Consider the following 17,278-nt stretch of genomic DNA (forward strand, 5'->3'; position numbering starts at 1 on the left):
GGACTGTGGAGGTGAACTTCAGCAATTCTATCTATTGGTTGTTGTTTTGAGTTTGGATCCCAGGAGCAATTCATTAGAAACGTGGTGTAAGGAGCTGCAATTTGCACAGTGTGAAATGCAAATGCAGGGAGAAATGAAAAGCAGTGGGCAAAGCACTGTAAAATAGCATGCAGTTTTATCTTATTTCTTTTAGCTGCCTTCCCTCTTAATCCTTCCTTTTTTTGCATAAAAGCTTGTGTCTGCTTATTTTCTCATTGGCTTGTTCCATGGAACATACATCACTGCACGTCATTTGTCTGACCTATTAAGCTGCCTCCCTGAACTGCTGTCAGCACAGACATATAGTGATGGGTAAATGCTCTAGGATCACTCAAGACATTCCCTAGTTTTAGAATTAATGTCTTTTAATCAATAGCATGTATTGGACTTACATCCAAGTGTCTAGATGGCCTGAAATTTGAAAACCAATCATCAATTAATCAAGTTTTGCATTTGCTAAATGATATTTAACACAGCTAAGTTTCCAGAAAGTGCTGGTCTTAAAGGGTAGAATCCAAAGAGATTTCAAAGAAGGAAAGGGGAGGAGCACAGCTTTGGAGTCTTTAATTGTGAGGGCCCAAGAGATGAGCATGGATCCCAAACTCTATGTTGAGTCCTACTGCTGTCCAAAATGTTCCCTGACAGCAGCAGCCTTCCAGGCTGGATCCCACACTATAGGCATGTGAAGTAGGAAACCAACTGGAGATGCACAACATGCAAGAATGCAGCGTGCTGAAGGGCTCCACTGCGACTGAGGCATCACTCTACACCCCCATGTGAAAACATGATTATGAAAGCTCCCTCTCAGTATCTCAGTCTTGTGTTCTTTTTCACACAGTCCCTGAAAATTTAACCTCACTTGAATGCAAGAAGACAGAACTTTCCTAACAAGCTTCTGAATACTTTCTGGATCTAGAGTGAGAAAACAGGTTGCTCTTCAGACCTGTTCAAGGTAAATGCTATCTTAGTGTGGCTTACCAAGCCAAGGTGCCACGTCTACGTCCAGTCTCTCATAGCTCTTGCTAGTGTCAGTGGAGGGAGAAGGGCTTCTCACAGGCCCTTAGTAAGGTTCCCAAACTTCAGTGCCTGTCAAGCCTCACTCTTTCCTCTCATGATAGAGACAGCTCTGAGAACAATTATTTCGGAGCCTAATTTTGGTCCCAGTATATGTTGCTATTTTCCGCTGCCCACCGTGACTCTTGCTAGAGCTCTTGATTAGGCCAGGTCTGCAGAGCCAAGCTCATAGCTCTGCCCAGGGCAGCTGGCAGCCTGCGTTTAGCCCAGCCCCTGGCACTGCACAAGCACCTGGCTGCACCCCGAACTTGGTTCAGGAACACTGCAGCAGGCAGATATGAGGCTGTGCTGCTGAACACAAGTGTAACAGTGATGGGCTGCCATCACGGCAGCGTTGTGTTCTCACAGACTTTGTGAATGGCAGCAGCTGAGCACAACAGCCCGTGGGGAATGATAAGCTAAAGCTTTTGGATATTAAATCTCCTCTGAAATAGGCTGTGCCCCTGCCTGATGCCTGGGCTGTACTTCTGCATTATCTGCCTCTCCAGACAGCAGAATGTGGCAAATACAAAGTCACTGCTCCATTAAGATCTTTGTCAGTCTTGCACGTCTGAAAGATCTGGAGCAGACAATCTCAAGCTTCAAAATTTTGTGCTAGCTTTTAACAGCGGGTGCTTAAGGCTGTTCTTACCCCTGGGGTTCAAACCAAGGGGAAACAGATTGGATAATTTGAGATTATTAGCGAAGACACTTGAGTTGCTTTAAACCGTGGGCACCAGCTTGTGCTGCCCAAATGCACAGCAGTAATGGTCCTTAGAGAACAAAAATCAGAAGTTAATGTAAATATTTTATTTTCTGTGTAGATCCCATATATTCATGCTAAACTCTGGGATTTTTAAAGCATCTGACCCCTCACATCCAGACAAGCACATCTGAGTTCTGAATAACCTATATGTTTTGATCACTGTGGCTTCAGTACAGCTTAATCATTGCTGATAGTTTTTTTGTAACTAGTACTTGTTATTCAAACGTTTGAAATAAATTAAAGAAGTGTGACATGTTTTTGTAACAATAAAAAATACCTTATTCCTTGGGCAGCATTTACCTGAATTTTCACCAGTTGAAGGCTGGACTTAAACGACGTGCATCTCTTCATCTGTCCCATACAGTGTTCTGAAATGGGGCTTTTTACCAGCTTCCCACTGTCTATTAATTAGCTAAATCCTCATGGGTTTAAATGCTGCTTCTGGAGCCCCATAAAGAGCAATTCTTGTTCCTCGGCCTGCTGATACAAGCAACCAGTGCATTTGCTTGTACAAGAGGTGAAGTTACACTGAGTCCCTGTGATTATAGTTTGAGCTCTGTATCTGATTCCATGTGATCTCTGGAGTCACTTTGAGTCAGATTCTTGGAGGTATGAAGGTGTCAGCAAGTTCTACATATATCAGTAATGCTTTCACTGTAGACTGTCACATCTGTTGCCTGAGTAAAAATAGTCTTACTTGCAACATCATTTTGTACCTGTGTAGCTGTATGTCCGTATATTCTTTTTTTTTTTTTTTAAACATAGAAATATGATTTACTAATGACAGGCAAACAAAAAGGAAGCCATAGATATTAAATAACATTTTTTAATATTGCAAGAATTTTAAATTTCATCCCAACTTGTTGTAATTCGTTTTAAAATTAAGAAAAAATAGCTCTGTATATGTCTGCATTTCCGATGCAGTGCACTTTGCTATTTGGAGCTTACACTGTCAAAGTTCTTAGAAGTAAGAGGCTTCTACCTCTGGAGGTGAGCTCCCCAGCATCTGAACATGTGTGCATCTTAGTGAATGCACACACAAACACAAGTCTTTATGTATCCATTTTATTTTCTTTATTGAATACTTAGAGTGGGGCTGTGTGGTTTGAAGCATGAAATTTGTTTTAGTCAGCTGAAAATTAGACATATATTCTAAACTGTGTTTATCTGTTCAGAATTTCTGTACTCAGCCGGGAGAGGCGGTCAACTCCAGGAAGCAGTTCATCACTTTAGGATTAATTTCAAGGGATAATTCACTTAGATTGGATATGTGTTTTTCTGGTCATTAAATCTGGATAGAGTAAATCCCATCCCAAGCGGCTAACACTACTACCCTGAAAAGTTTTCTGAGTACCTTTAATTCTTATTACGATTCTTTAAGATATGAAGATATGCAGTATTTCAGAGTATTTTAGCTATAAAAGAAAGTGAAAGTGGGTCAGATGACTTTGGGAACAATACAGAGACGCTGTACAAATATGCAAGGATGAAGTAAGGGATATCAAAGGCCACCTGGAGTTGAATCTGGTAATGGGCATGAAGGACAACAAGAAAGGCTGCAACCATTACGTCAGCATCAAAAGGAAAATTACAAAAACCATTTGTGAGTGCGACTGGGGACAGAAATGTGATGGAGCAAATAATTCTGGAAATGATTTCTAAATATGAAAAATAAGAAGCTGTCTGGGAGTGGTCAGCATGGATTTATGAAGAGGAAGTGTTAACTGGCCAAGCTGTCAGTCTTCTGCGATGTGTTGGCTTTCTCAGTAAGAAATATGTTAATCATCTTCACTTCTTTTGTCTTTGTAGATGAAGTGATGAAATATATACTTGATAAGTAAGCAGTGAGGTAGACTGAAAGTGTTGATTTTTAGGGCTCCAAGTGGTGTGATTGGTGGTACAAAGCCTGGCTGGAGACCAATCAGTAGTGGTATAACCCAGGTGTCAGCACTGGAGCCAGTACTGTCTAATGTCTTCATTATCGTGGAAGATGGGACAGAGTGTACCCTCCACAAGTATGCAGATGATGCAAAAGTGGAAGGAGTGGTTGATAGATAACTGTGCTCCCATTCTTAGGGAGTTGGACAAGAGAGGAGCCTCATGCAGTTCAACGAGCAGATGTACAAACCCCTTTATTCCAGGAGGATTTATCCCATGCACCAGGACACGCTGGGAGCCAGCTTACGGAAAAGCAGCTCTGCAGGAAAGGATATGGATGTCCTAGTGGACACCAAGATGAAGGTAAGCCAGCAATATGCCCTTGAAGCAAAGAAGGCAGATATATACTGCACTGAAGGTTACAGTAGGAAGCGCCCCATTAGCAGATGGGAGGTGGACCTCTTATTGGACCCAGCGCTGGTGAGACCACATCTGTAATGGTGTCCACTTTTGGATGCCCCAGTACAAGAAAAAGGTGTACATACCAGAGCAAATCTAGTGATGGTGCACTAAGATGATAAAAGGGCTGGAGACAGAGTCACATGAGGAGAAGCTGCAGAAGCTGGACTTACTTAACCTTGGGAGGATCTTGTCACTGTGCATAAATGTCTCTTGGGACGGTATAAAGAAGATGAAGCCAGACGTTTTTTCAGGGATGCCCAGTAAAATAACAAGAAGAAACAGTAACAAAATGAAATAAAAGAAATTCTATTTAAAAATAAGGACAAAAAAAATTCTGTGGAAGGGTGGTTTTCCACAGCTTTGGTGGCCCAGGGAGGTTGTGGAGCCTTCATCCTTGGAGATGTTAAAAAATCAATTGAACGTGGTCCTGCACAGACTGCTGTAACTGGCACTACTTTGAGAAGGGGAAATGGAGCAGGTGATTTCCTGAGGTACCTCCCAGCTTCAGCTGTTCTGGGATTCTGTGATCACAGAGAGACTTAGGAATTCCCAGAACTGTGGCCAAGCTTTTCTTCGTCTCTCTGGTCATTAAGAAAACAATAAAAGCTCTATTCTGTGCTGCCAGCCTGTGTTTAAATGTACAGGAGCGTGAAATTCACTGAAATATTGTAGAAATGGAAAATATGTTGTATTTTTAATATTAACTTGAAATTAATTTGATTTTTTAATTTTTTATTTATTTTATTTATTTTATTATTATTTCTTTCTATGACAAAGGAATAAATTGCTCCTGACTGGAAGGTCTGTTCACAAAGGGAACCCACAAAACTGTTATAGGATAGCAACTTCACAAAAGAACATCTGTTAAAGGAAATGACCTGCACAAAGTCATTGCAAGTCTGTTGTTCACTAACTGGCTACCTATTGAGAACTAAATGATGTGAATGAGTTATAGTCACTGGCTTTTCATCCCCAATGAATTGGGCTCAAATCCCTAATAAGACACCAGGTGAAAATGAGTCTCTAAGGCCTTCCTTCTAAATCCCCTGTTATGCACCATATAAATTAGCACATTAGCAGGTTCCCCTTGAGGGAGAAGCTGGACTAGGATAGCAGGTGTGTCCCATAATTGAGATGCAGCAACAAAGCAGAGCAGGGCTTATGTACAGTGCCAAGGAGTCTCATGCTAGCACTATTGATTTGTAACTTCCATGAGCTCTAGACTGGCTCCTGGTTTTAGCAGCTCCATCTCTGATACATCAGGAAAGCCATACAAGGGGAAAAAAAATACTTGAAGGACAAAAAATGCAGGATCCCCAGGTATAGAAATATTGTCCATATTAATTTGATATGGGTGAACTATCTGGAAAACAAGCCAAGCATGGTCTGCTTGTGTTTTTTCCTGTTCAGAGTCCACTCAAACTGACTATTCTTTGAGAGGAGGAGGAACAATCAGAGATCGGCATGCTTTTTTTGCACAGAGGGTGTTTCTTTCTCAGCTGACGTAGGTGGGTCAGTGAGAAGAGTGAAGTGAATTGGATAAAGTTCTGAAAGGGAAGGTCTTCTATGAGCAGAAACAATATGGATGGGAGAAAAGAAGAGTAATCTCTGCAGTGTATGATGGAAAAATGAGAGGTTTATCTAAACTTTCAAACTTTTTGAGGTTAATTCCTCTACTATGTTATGACATAGCGTTCTCTGATCTTCATGACAGAAGGGAGGCTGTCTGTCCTTCCTGCTAGCAGTAGTATGGAACAGGGTCAGTGGAGTTCCTGCAGCTACCTGGCAGCTGGCATTGCCCAGCCTGCCATGCTAATGCAAGATGTCACCAGCTCCAGGGTAGACAACAGTAGATACCTATTTGATTCAAAGTTCAGGGCTCTCATACTTTATCTATTTACTCAACAGAACACTAGAGCAATATGGTTGCTGTCATAAAGCACTGGGAGAGGGTTTCCTGGTGGAGGTGTATGCATTCAGAGTCACATTTCTATAGCTCAGCTGAATTATTCCTGTTGACAAAACAGACCTGATGTGTTGAAGTGGAGCACTGATAAAAGCAGTAAGAACACGTTTGCTCTTATCAGCAGCTATTTACAAACCTGCCAAACTGGAAAACAGTCAATTATTTTTTTACCTTTTGCTTAATGATTATAAAATTCTTATTAGAGCATAACCCTTCTACCCTGATGATGATTAAGAGACTATGTCACAAAACTCTCGATTAAATTGATGTGTTCACTGCTTTAATCTTGGAGAAGCAAATTAATCTCTCCTGACATTCTGATGGCTTTATGGGGATGACAGAAAGAATTATATTGGCAGAAGGATGCAGCTGAATTTTAAAAGCAGTGATCCCAATTAGCTGCCAGTGGGTAAACCCCAGCTGCCCTTCAACCCTTCAAAGATGATACACTGGATTCTGTGCAGACAATCTCCTTTGGATCTGACAAAGCAAAGTTAAAGCAGATTTTTAAAAGGTATTCCTAAAACTAAATAGATATCTGTAAGTATTGGTGAATATTCATGAGCCTAAATTTCATTCAGAAATAGCCTTGAGTTCATGAAAACTAGAATTGTCTTTAATAGAAAAATTGTCAATATGTTGTTCTTTGTCTCCTGAGGCAGAGCCAAAGGGAGACTGTCTGAAACTATTAACATGAAGAGTAATGACAAGAGAGGAGAGATATGTGAAACATGAGGATTAAGAAAAGAGAATTAATCCAGACTAACAAACTGGTTAGCAGTTAAGCACGTGTAGTACAATCAGACACAGATTTCTCTAACTTGTCCTGAATTACAGTCTCTCAGATGTCCTAATCATCATGCTGTAGATTCAATATCTACAGTAGTTCTTTCTGGCTTAAACATAATTGGGTCAGAGAAAAACTGTTCCCTGATTTTCTTTATTAACTATCTCAATATGGATGTATCTCATTTTTTGTTCCTTTTATCAACTTGAGAGGCCCTATCCAGTGCAAGGCTTGCCAAGACCCCATACAGAGACAGATCCAGCTTCATTCTGCAACAAGTGGGTGAGGCAACCAAATGAGCTCTTCCACTGAAGGACCAGACACAGGCACAGACATTTTCACTGAGAATAATGTGTACCTAATTCTGAGAGTCTGTGTTTCAGCAAATTAGTATTGTCTACAAATAATAAACATATGCATAGGTCACTGATATCAGACTCATGGAACTTCAAGTGTTTCAAGGTCTCAGTCTCTGAATAACCTTAGACATTCTGAAAATATCTTTTGATCCTGTTTGTTTGGTCTGCAAGGGGTATTACTGTATCTGCAGAAAGAGTTATACCAAAGCTTTTTACAGGGTTGTGGGAAACTCTAACCTTTTTCATAGTTGTTAGAGGAGGAAAAAAAGAAATTGGAAATCTCTAGAAGTGTGTGTGTATAAGGAATTTTGCTATGTAAAACAAGGTATTTTTACTTGCTTTGTATCAAATTATGGCATGTTTTTTTTCTTGATAAAGAACCAGCAGAAACACATGGCATAGCATGTTTGACATTTAAGTAACATTGTACCTATTTTCCTTGGTGGTTTTTGGTTTTTTGTCACACAAATGCATGACTACATTCATAACTGCATATACAACAACTCAACAGCATCTCTGAATCACATCCCTCTGTTGCCATTTTGATTTGAATTGAGTAGGAAATTGAAGATGAAATCTCAGCTTTTTACTGTTGAATTTAACACCACTTTTGTTTCTCAGTGGTCACTTGGCCAGTATTTTGTAATAGCAGCAACAGGTCACGATATGGAAAAACAACAGGATTGCTATGGAAAAACTATTATTTAATTTGTAGTAATTTAAATGAATTATATGGTATCATGTAACATCAAGAAGCTAATACAGTAGTTATTCTCAAGCATGCTTCATATGATCATCAGATGATGATCACATATGCTATAAGCAATCATAAGCCTTTTATTGAAGAAAGCATATGGCTTGGTGGACTCCCAGCACAGAGAGAAATCACATAATCAGTGGAAGGTTTAGGAACCATTATAATACTATTTTAGTCCTTCAGCAGAACCTTAGATGGGTTAAGATACTCATTCACTCATTCATTCACTCAACATGTCCTTTGTACAGAAGAGCAGTTCAGCCTTATGTGGTGGTCAAATTCAAGTCTTAAGGCTGAACAGTGCTGCACTAATATACAAGGAGTGTTACCTGAATCCCAGTAATAGGAACGGTGACAATATCAGAGTCCACAACCTCATTTCTTTAATCCAAAGAAACAGCAGATTACTGTTTTCATAAATCTTTAGTCAGTGCAAGAACAAAGATGCTATTGATAGTCATATCATAGAAAAGTTTTTAGTCTGTCCTTCTGCCTTCAGGCAGGATGAGCAATACATAAACCATTTCTGGCAGATACTCTCTAACCTGGTTAAAGACCTCTGATGTGGTAGACTCCAGCATCACCCTGGGCAACCCATTGTTGCACTTCAGTGTCTTTGCACTGAGACTTCAGCAGTGTGAAGAATGTATTTAACATTACAAGAGAACAGAGGTAACAAAGGAGAGCAATTGTTAAAGGCATAGGCAAACTGGAGGGAGGTGTTTAAAAATAGGATTCTTTTATGTGGATTATTACATAAGGGACATCTGAGGGTAGTGGGATGACTTAGGCTTTCAGGATAAAGTTGTTCCTGTGAAAAACGGAAAAGGTTTCCTTTTTTTTTACTTCATTCCACAAACTCTGGCATTCTACATTATTGGGAAGGCTTGGGAATGCAAAAGAAATGGTATCCTTTGATCACAGGCCTAACACTAAACAAATCTAATGAGGAACTGAAATTGTAGATGCACTATGAAGGCTTAGAATACTATTCATGGCTAGATTAAAGTGAGAGTTCTTGAATAATTTCTTCTTTCATTTCAAAGAAAAAAAATCTTATCTCTCAGAAAAATTAAAACAAGGAATAAAATACTTATCTCTGACTTTTTTGTCTAGTTCTGCATTGTAGGCCTAGATGTAAGGAGAGTGTTTACAGCAATGAGTCACTAATATATTCATTGGAACCCAAAATGTTCTGTGAAAAATGTTGAAGTACAAAAGCAATTACCATTCATCATTATATACAATAGAAGTAGCATTATTATCAAGTGATAACATCATCTGAAATAATACATTTGCAACAGAGAGAAAAGAGCAACTTCTGCCTTGCTATTACTGTTATCTCTAGAATGCTTATATCTTTTTTCTTTTGGTTGTTTTTGCTGTCCAAATGAGTTTTGACCTTAGTAAAGAGCACAGTTTTCCAGCAGAGAAAGTTAATTTTCCATAATAATTAAAAGCATAGCTATTTAACCTCTGGATGTGCAAACCGGAAACATTTTCTTAAAGTCAGTCCTTAAGCAGACTATAAGCAAAGGGATGCCCCAGTGAAATTCAGCTACCATGCAGCAAAGCAGTGCCAACTCTCTGTATCTCTATTCCTACTAATTACTTAGCAGACCAAAGAATGGAATGGCCCAAGCGCACCTTGCAGCCTGTTCTAGGGTGAGAGAAGAGGACAGATGGGTGCAACAGGGTTAGCAGGATTCAAAGAATTGATATAGGTTGGCTTAGCAACGGGGATCAATGTATTAGCTCAAGGACCAATATATAAGGCTGGGATCAAAGAAGCAGGAGCCTTCGTCTGACAATGAGGCAAGGAATGTCAAAGGAAAATGAACTGGCACATACCTTTTGCCATGTAACTGAATATCATTTTATATAGCTCAGTGCTCATCAATGTAAATTCTGTATTGGGATCTAAATGGCAGAACCCGAGGCATCTCCAGTAATATCATTGCTTTCTAGGAAATCCTGGTGGAACTGTTGAGGTGATCTGCATAGTAACTTGCCCTGACAGCAAACAACATTTTCTGTAGCTGCCCATATATTTTGTCAGGATAGCTAGAATGAGTTCTCATGTACTACCTGAGTGGAAATGACCTCATCCAGAGCAGGTACATACACCAAGCTGTGGATTTGAAAGCATACCTTCATTTTCTTTTTCTTTCTTCAGTCTCTAGATTTACTCTACTCAAGTGAGTAAATCCATCTGTTTTTGTATCCTGCTGGCAATGTTTTTTGAATCACTGAAGGAAGATGGGGTGCTCCTTCCTTGGCCTGAGTGAAGCAGGTAAGGGAAAGCTGACATTACTGCTTCTAGAATTCATCCTTTAGGGGTACCTCTAAGCAAATTCTCTTTAGCTGGTTTCTAGATGCTTTGAAGGGTCTTTTGTAAAACGCTTCATGCATTCAGACAGGATGGTCTATTTGTTTGATCAGAAATAGTTGAAGAGGAATGACTGCCATGCTGCTATCTATGATGAAGAATATTGGGAAATGACTTTACAGTTTTTAGCTTTCTGTTTTCACTTTCAAATTTTTCCAGAAAACGTGAATTAAGGAGGGTTTGATTTGTAAAAAAATGTACATTTTTGTGCTATGGAGCTGCAGAGGAAAGGAATTATGGAAAACATCTCTCCTTTAAGGAAAAGCATTATGTACATAAAACTGTACATTTCTAACTTTTCAATAATTACATCTTTATACTTGTACCAACACCTTTTATTCTAAGGAATGATTTAAATCAGTTCTGAAATTCAAGTTTATCAGAACATTAATGTCTTACTAAGATGTTGCGTAACAGCGTATGATAGCATAGAATTTTCTGATGTTTAATTTCACTCTGTGTAAAGCACATTTCAAGAAATTCTACAATTTCTGTGCCTTCCTGCTGTCAAGAGATAGATTTGATGATGTTTCTTTACTGCTGCCTCTCTAGAGCGAAGCATCTGCTCTGATGCTAGTATATTGTCCTATCTTTGAAAAAGAGTTAATGTAAATCAATACAGCAATAAGACAAACCAGTTGTTTTCAAAAGTTAAATTCTATGTGAATGCCCAGATCTTGTTTGTTCTTGTCTGCCACCTCTGTTTTGGGTACATGTTTGGCACCTACAAAATTGTTTCTACAGCAAATATTGTCTTCCATGATAATGAAGAACTGTGTGCATAACAAGTATAAAAATCTCCAGAGATTTTCTTTGAGATAATGAATTTTTAAGTAAATTGGGAATTTAGAAGTATGGATTTCTGCTGGAATTTTTTTTACCACATTTTCTTACATTTAATATAATAGATCCAAGAAGTATATTTATTCATTGATTTGATGACAGAAAGACTTGCCTTTTATATGTTCAGTCTTTGATAATAAAATAAATCATTGATGTGGCATAAAATGAATGTACTGGTTATCTGAAATACCAGGTTTTATACAAACTGTTAGTAAACGTAGTTTTCTTATCTTCCTGTAAGTTCCACAAAATTATACCTACTCAGGTTTTAAAAGATGTATCATTTTGTATTTCTAATACTTCTTTACTATTGCATTTTTAGATGTCAGACATCAGTTGTGTTAGCTTTTTTTTCCCTATATTTCAGTGTTGTTTCTCTTAAACTGTGTGTGTTTGTGTGCATGTAACTGGAGATAACAGCAAAATACAAATTACTGTAAATAATACTTTTTTCATAATCAGATATTATTTATGCTCAGCTAGGTTTTAAATGCATTCAGCTTAACAATACTTGTTCCGAAGTTGCAGCAATCTTTGAAAACCTGCAATATCAAATATTAAATTCTATCAAATATAGGTATCCTCAATTCAGGAGATTGAGGAGTACAAATTAACTTTGCATAATTTCTCTTAATGGACCTACAACAAATTAAAAAACTTTCACAGTCCCTAAAGCTTTCAGGTGCTGTCAGCTTATTCCTGACCCATTTAAATTGAAACTTAGGACACTTCTTGGCCGGCGAAATAGATACATATCCTGTGTGACTATCAGTGAATTCTGCTGTGTTTAGATACAGTTCTTTCCCCGTCTCAGTCTCTCTCTCTCTCTTCTCTCTTTGCCCATATTATTTATTTATTATATATTTATCAGTGTGCTCATCTCTTTGCTAGAAGAAAAAACCTCTACAGTCACCTGTGGTCTGTAACTATATGTCTTTTAAGTTTCATGTGCTTCTGCAGAGTATTACTTTTCCTTCAATTTATTTTTGCTTGTTGGCTGTTGTGTTAAGCATTGTACAGAGACAGAACAGGAATTAATTCCTTCCCTCTGGTATTGGATACATGTCAATTATTTAATATGGAAATCCTGTTTTTACCAAGCAGGCAACATAAAGGTCAGGATATTTATGGATCACAGCTGAGCTGCTCTTTCTTGTACCAGTTGATAAGTGAATTGAGGAGGATAAACCCAGATCAAATTCATGTCCCACACAGCTCTGAGGCAGGCATCCCATCTCAGAGACAGGGATTTCAGACTACTGACTTAAAGGTGGTTTCTTAAGGTGCTTATTGCCATGGTGGCAGCCAGCACCATAACCTATGGATCAGTCAGTTTTCCTCTCTCCAAGTGAGTGGAGCTTGCCACTTAATATCCAATTCTCCTTGTTTTAAAATGTAGAGTTGTAGTCTCCTATTGCATTAGAGATGCAGAACTTTCAAAGGGGATGTGCAAAATGGCATAATCTATGCAGTGTAGCTCAGGAAACTTCACCTAGGTACCAGGTGCTGTAGGGCCACAGCTTAGCATCATACTGCATGATGCTGCTAGTTCAGAGTTACAGTTACTTCCCTTACCTTCTGCTGACTTGGAGGCAGTATGTAGAAGTTGGAGTTTGGACAGGAGTGATATACAAGGATCTTAGATTAAAAGGTTGATAGCTAGTTAAGGGGAAATGGGCTAATAACCAATGCATACTGGTACATCAATAAGGAAGAAAGGGGAACTAGACTGAGAGGGTTGATTAGCTTTCTGTATGGTGGAGAAAAAGAGGTCACAGAAGGGTCTGTATTTCGCTTTGTGTCCATGCGGATCCCAGTAGAGCAATGGAAGCAAAGGGTCTGTTCTGTGGATGAGGACACAGCTGGCTAGTCTAAGGCTTCTCAAAGGAAAAAAATCTGACAGGCTTCTAATTGGTTTCTGCTACTCTTCAGGGACCTGTGATATCCATGCATATTGAGAACAAAGAACACAACTTCCTGAAAATACTTAGAAAATTTTTAGAAAATAGGGAAGTCTTGTTTTGCCAAAATGTTATTCAGTAGCACTTGCAGCTTTACCTGACAGTTTTAGGTACAATTCATCTTTCATTTCAAAGAAAAAAATCTTTTCCTTGTCACTCATGGTAATATCTATGAGTAGTACAGGAAAAATGGCTTATATGACACCACAAACATTGCAGAAGCTCATTTTATTTCTCTGCAATAGTAAATAAGAAGTTATATGAAATATGGTATTAGCTGCTATCCAGCTATGTCACTTTTTCATTCTCCATGTAATGTTTAAGGTGAATATCTTGAATGTTCTTTAGGCATTTTTCTGCTTCCTCTGTAATGTGCTGCATGAGCGTTTTCCACTATGCAATCTTTTTATTTTAAGCTGGTCAAATGTAGGGGAACCATTAGGTAGAGGAGAGGGCAAGTCATGCTGAAGTAAAAATGAACAAGGAATGTGATGTTTATGTCACCTTATGGATTTTTTCCCATATCACATTTAATATTGTCTACTCCCTGAGTTCCAGGTTAAGGCAGGTAGTGTGAATTGCCAGAGGTAATAAAATAGATAGGATATTGAAGTGAGCAGAAACAGACTGGAATATGAGTACAATTTCATGCGTTTCATTAAGCCATGGTTTTCCACCCAGTTTTCTTCAGCAGGGCATTTGTCAGTATGCCCTATGTGACTGCTTGAAGGAATTAAGCATCTCTACAAGCTGTAACAGCCATGATGTTGTATCACATTTTGGGCTGAGGCATCAATGGGGCTTGATTCACGTGTTCTGGCAGAGGCTGATCAGTACATTGTGTTTCCTTGAAAAAATGCATCTGGCAGGACAAACACAGCTTTCATAACAAAATGCCTTTGTATTTGATTTGTTTGTAAATATACCTGCATAGCATGCATAAGGAATGAGGAATCATGAGCACTCTGGGGATCACATCATCACATTCTTTATCAAACAGGTCAAGGGTGCAGGAGTTCTGATCAGTCATATGTTCTTAGCAGTGAATTAGAATTGGAGATTTACATCAACTGTAGTCTTAATTCAGCCTAAAAATTGATGACAAAAAGCTCTGTGATGGTCTTGTGAACTAATCTTTGTGTTACTTGGTACATGTATGCCATGGTGAATTTGAGGACTTTGACTCCTGAAGAAATTTTTGGGAAGCTTGTGTGTGTGTGTGTGTGTGTGTATGTTTGATTACTAATGCTCTTGATTTCTAGTTTGACATTGGAAAGGCATCCATCAGAGCTGTTGTGATATGAGCATTCTGTCAGTAAGACTACCAAATATATACAGCATCAAATCTTTTACCAGTGAGAGAGAGAGAGACTGGAGGGAACTGTCACAATTACAAATTATCAACACCATCACCTCCGGGCAGTGGGACTGTTGTTTAGGGAATTGAGGTATCCCAGTACTCTCCGTTAGAAGAGACAGACAGGGCTGTTAGAAAAGAGAGCATCATGCCTGAGAGCCAGGCCTGTAAACAGACAGAGACTTAGAGCTGCAAGCAGCTGTGCTGACACAAGTCGGCCTTGTGGCGTGTCAGCGTGGCATGTGAAGACAGCAGCCAAATGTCCCTTGCTGTGTCTGTACCCAGCTGTGTGTTCAGATGCATTGCCTCCTACTCCGTCTATGACATCCTGAGGTGTAGATACTTCAACACCTTACTTCTTGACCTTTCAATGGCAGGCAGTTTGCTTGTTGAGGACAGAAGTTATAGGTACAGTCAGATGGTATTAATTTTGCTATTTATTAAAAAACAAAAAGGAAAAATGTGAAATGATAGCAACATCAGCAGAGTTTGAAGATAATTCTTCTTGGAAGAATCCACTTTTTGACTGGAGAAACACAAGGGAAGGTTCTTGTGGATCACGTTGCAGAGGATGGTCTCTTCATGGTATAAATGGGGAAAAAGGTATATGGAACAAGATTGGGAGGTCAAGGTTGGTGTGAGTAGGCAATTGGAAGATGCAAGTTAAGGTGTGTGGGAAAAATGAGGTGAGAAAGGGAGAGAGTGCAAAGCCCTTCATTCTTAACAGAACAAGATTGGTGGGCACTGTGCTGAAGAAAACTCTTTTCCACACATCTAGTTTCCTAATAACTTAAATGAGAAACCATTTGAGGAGGCTTTCTTGTAAGTTTATCAGTACATTGTATACAGTGCAACTTCTGCAGTCAGAGGAACCTACTGTAAGGTATCTTATTACTTCCTGACAGAATAAGAACAGTCATTTCCAGAAATGAGAGCACTCTGAATAATTATAGGGAATGAGTTATGCATAATGTATACACACTTTTAAAATAAAGATTACCTGTGCTGCAGATATCCACCTGGTATTAACCTGACTGAAGGTAGGAATCTGTTCAATGGCAAGCAAACAAGAATCAAAACAGTGGAAGAGGTAAGGATCTTGTAGAAGGTGATGAGAAAAAAACTATCAAAAGAGAAACTGAGAAAATTCCTTGGCTGTCAATGTCATTAGAGGTGAAATCTCACAAGGAAATATCATGTATAAAGATGCTGCTATTGAGAAGCAGGACTGCTTTGTGCAAGGAAGGAGAGGAGGGGAAAGTTGGTCAGAGCTGAGTGGATCATGAAGAACAGATACAAGCAGGCCTGGTTTATTACACCTAGCAAAAATGTCAGGCAGGGGAACTCGGAGAGAGAAAAAAATGTGTAGGGTATCTGAGATCACAAGTTGACTGAAACAGTCACTAAATGCAAGTTCTCCCTTGTCGTCATGAAGTCTTTGAACTGATGTTTTGCCCCAGATTTTGAAGGAAATGTAGTAGCCAGGCTCTTGCACAGTAAAAGATCAGAAGACAGAAACCTTGCCTCAAACCCTGTTGTACATCCTGCTGTCACAGCAGGCATAAGCCATGATGGCAGCTCACACTCCTGCTATGTTTTCCAGGACAGTGTATGAATTATTTTATGTAACAGACATACCTCTACTAGCATCAGATCATATGGCCTGACCCGGAGGGAGTGCGTAAAGCCTAAGCAAAAACTTCTCCCTCTCTTGTGCTGATTTTTACGTATTGTGTTGTAGCTATCACATTTTTGGGATTCTGTGCTAAATTCATGCTCTAGGTGATGTACTTGATTCTTGAAGGGATAAATGATTCTTGTTAAATGGTTTATTTATAAGTTGATCTAGACATTTTGCTTGTCACTAGCTCCTAAAGAAAAAGCACATTTATATATACATACATATACATATATATATATATATGTATACATATATAAATATTAACTTCCACTATCAGATAGTCTTGTTGCATTACTGAACCTTGGAAACAAGGTAATGCTCAGAGAGCTTCTCCAGAGTGTCTGAATGGTGTGATTTTACTCAATGACATAGCAAGACTGAGTGTCCCATAGACAGATCACAGTGGGCCTAAGCCTTACTGCTTTTCACTGGCTGTGCTCATGAGCATTGTATAACATTTTATCTGGAGGTACTTTTGGTAATGCTGATTCTTAATAAGAGCTTGGATCTATTGTACTTGATCTCATCTCTAATTATTGTCATTCATCAGCCTCATTAATTCCCTGATGCTGAGGTGGTCTCTTCTGCTTCACACTTGTAACCATAAGGTAATTTGTACTGAACTTAATTTAGTTGTTTTTAATTGTTCCTTTTTTTTTTTTTCTGTGTACTCTTTGTATTTGAACACTTATTTGAAGAACTTACAGTGTATGACTTCTGCCTTTCTTCCCTTCTCTATATAGTTGTGGATAGTAATGTTTCAAACGCATGAATTAAGTAACTCAATTTCCATTTGAATTTAGACACTGGGGAATCTAGGTTCTGATAAAGTCAATGGGATTTGTTCTTTCCAGTGCCTCAGTCATATCAGCAATCTCTGAATTGTTTGGGTGATGAGCTTCCACAGATTTCATCAGCAATTGGACCTAGATAATCTAAGAATGTAACTTAGGTGCAGGTCTTCAGTATTTTACTTGGTT

General features: G+C 38.9%; 1 long non-coding RNA gene across 9 annotated transcripts in view; it reads left to right on the plus strand.

Moving 5' to 3' along the window:
* Positions 1-17,278, plus strand: part of LOC116242308 (uncharacterized) — a 346,694-nt gene that overhangs the window by 148,567 nt on the left and 180,849 nt on the right. For 7 of the 9 annotated variants that reach the window (XR_016471817.1, XR_016471816.1, XR_016471810.1 and 4 more), the window contains one exon: positions 10,244-10,360. The exons of the other annotated variants lie outside the window; for them this stretch is intronic. This is a non-coding gene — a long non-coding RNA (uncharacterized LOC116242308). The remainder of the gene's footprint in view (positions 1-10,243; positions 10,361-17,278) is intronic. 9 annotated transcript variants of the gene reach the window in all.

This window comes from Phasianus colchicus, chromosome 1, assembly GCF_987193195.1.
Source record: "Phasianus colchicus chromosome 1, bPhaCol1.hap1.1, whole genome shotgun sequence".
NCBI classification, from domain to species: Eukaryota; Metazoa; Chordata; class Aves; order Galliformes; family Phasianidae; genus Phasianus; species Phasianus colchicus.